Source organism: Prosopis cineraria, unplaced genomic scaffold (assembly GCF_029017545.1).
Source record: "Prosopis cineraria cultivar Desert tree isolate PC_DT_omini unplaced genomic scaffold, ASM2901754v1 PC387, whole genome shotgun sequence".
In the NCBI taxonomy this organism is placed as follows: domain Eukaryota; kingdom Viridiplantae; phylum Streptophyta; class Magnoliopsida; order Fabales; family Fabaceae; genus Prosopis; species Prosopis cineraria.
In genome coordinates this window covers 38,715-41,185 of record NW_026555714.1, presented here as the reverse complement: position 1 = coordinate 41,185, position 2,471 = coordinate 38,715, and the positions used below count along the sequence as shown (strand labels likewise).

Genomic DNA, 2,471 nt, shown 5'->3' with positions numbered 1-2,471 from the left:
AAATGGTTTCAGAATGATGAGTTTGAACAACAAATCATTAGGTAACTAAATAGAAATAATAAAAATAGAAACTAACTTGGAAAAACGATCAATACAAGAACATATATAATCAATTGTGCAATGATCCAGGCAGATGAAAGGCATTTAGAGAAAAGTATGTAAGATATACCTCGTGTTAAAGATGTATTGAGAAAAGGAGTAGAAGAAGAGGCGATCACAAGATTAACTTCTGCTGAAGGAGTTAATGAAGTAGTAGGTGAAGGATTTTGCATAAGAGTAAGAAGCTTATTGTATTAATCCTAAGTGAACAGCAGAAAAGCAAAAGAAGATGAAGAATAAGCATTTCTATTAGTAGGTATAAAAGCATCCACAGTAGTCGTAATGGTGGAAGGTAGTATGATGTATTGGAGTGCCATGAGGTTCCAAAAGCACCAAATAAAGCAGAGAGGAAAAATAATGAAAAAGAAATTTCACTGGTTCTAATACCATAATACAATTTGTAAAAATAATGGCTTATCTTATTAATTTCAATATGAGATATATTTATATAAAAGAAAAAGATCTCGATAAATCTATCAGATAATAAAATAAAGATCTATCAAAGAATAAAATAATAACAGAAAATAAAATAGTTATAACTACTCTAACTAAAATTATATAAAATAATATATATAATTAAAAATCTAGTATTGCTCTATCACTACTACAAAATAAGTTTACAGGAGCGCTTTTTTTTTACCTTAGGGAGTGCTTTTGAAGCGCTCCCGTATCAAGCGCTCCGAAATTTACAGGAACGCTTTTTTAAGCGCTCCTGTATGTAAGCGATACAGGAGCGCTTTTAGAAAAGCGCTCCCGTAATAGCGCGTCATGTGTGTAAGAGCATACCGGAGCGCTCTCTATAGGAGCGCTCCCGTATGTAACCTTACCGGAGCGCTCTTTAAAAGAGCGCTCCCGTAAGTTTCTTTACAGGAGCGCTCTTCAAATGAGCGCTCCCATATATTATATTTATTTTTTTTAAATTAAATTTTTTAAATTTCTCCTTTTAAATATCTTTAATAATGGCAAATCATAATATCAAAAACTAATTTAAAAATAATATCAACATAAAAATTTTATATACAAGAAAAAAATTTGAAACTGATACAACAATTTCAATTTTCCAACTAACCTAGTTTAATTTCTAACAAGCCTAACAAATGAAACTATTGTTATTTTTTTAATATTGAAATCTAACTTCCTATCACAAACAGCCAATAATATATTCTGACCATTCTTCGACTAAATCTTCTATTTGCTCCATAGTAAAATGCGAATATCTTGCTCCAATAAAATACTACACAAGATATGAAAGCAATATATAAGTAATTAATATTATATTAACTTAATTTCAAAGCTTTTGACTTACATTTTCAGGAATGATCAACTCTTGTTGTGTGATTACTTCTCTCATAAACTTCATAACATAGTATCCACACTCCCAACCTTGTAATTGTGTAGGTACCTATAAAACAATAAAAGATGTCATTTATATGGTAGAAATAAATTCTAACTTAATTTAAAATACTTCATTGATGAAGTTATATATATGATACAAGTATTTGCTGTCGAAAATCCGGCAGAGTCTCCCCTATAACTTGGAAGTTCCAGAATTTTTCAAAAATTCTACATCAATCCAGAACAACATATTCAGAATAACAAACATAAAATATCAATCAAACAATCATTTAGATATGTACCAACTTGTTTTATTAAGAAAATAATACAAACCTTTATTCTTTTCCAAGAATAAAACTCAACAGGATCAGGTCTTTCGGTGTTTGGAGGGAGACCTTCACCTCCTCGATAACGTGCTACAGCCCTATTATATAATGATTAAGCATACCAAGTAAAAATTAATTATTATAATAAACATATATAAAGAATATAGAACTAAAAACTTACTGATTAAATAATATCCTCATAGATTTGTAGTTCTTAAAGTCACTATCTCTTAATGAATCAAGATAATAAATCACAGGGACGAATGGATTGATACAAACAAGCACCCAATGTTGCCTGAAAAAATAAAATAGTTCATTAACTAAAATATCAACTAAAGTTAAAAATAAACAATAATAACAATTTACCCTGGATTGTGAGGAGCTAAAAATAACATGTTTCTTTTGCCTTTGACTTTGAATGCATCAGTAATCTTTTGAGAATGGTACTCAACACTGTAGGTACTAGTGTTGTGCGGGCTAATAAATGAAAATTTTGTTATCAATGAGCCCGGCACCACAAAAGTATGATATAAGTACCTAAAATGAAAAAAAATAGAATCATTCACAACTAAAATTAAATAAATACCACAATAAGTAATAAAATTGAGAAAGTACCTGATGTATAAACTAATTTGTGTTGTTTGTAGCCAATCCTTAGTCAGAATCTCGTTAATATTTTCAGCTGCTAATTTTTTGCTAATTATTTCACCA

The 2,471-nt window shown here is 29.5% G+C and overlaps 1 long non-coding RNA gene across 1 annotated transcript; it reads right to left on the bottom strand.

Annotated features, from left to right (window-relative positions):
• Window positions 1-1,413: 1,413 nt before the first annotated feature.
• Window positions 1,414-2,471, bottom strand: LOC129296686 (uncharacterized). The gene is made up of 6 exons (XR_008589872.1): window positions 2,376-2,471; window positions 2,127-2,297; window positions 1,942-2,080; window positions 1,768-1,858; window positions 1,593-1,662; window positions 1,414-1,501 (listed from the first exon to the last, which is right to left on the bottom strand). It is a non-coding gene; the product is annotated as an uncharacterized LOC129296686 (long non-coding RNA).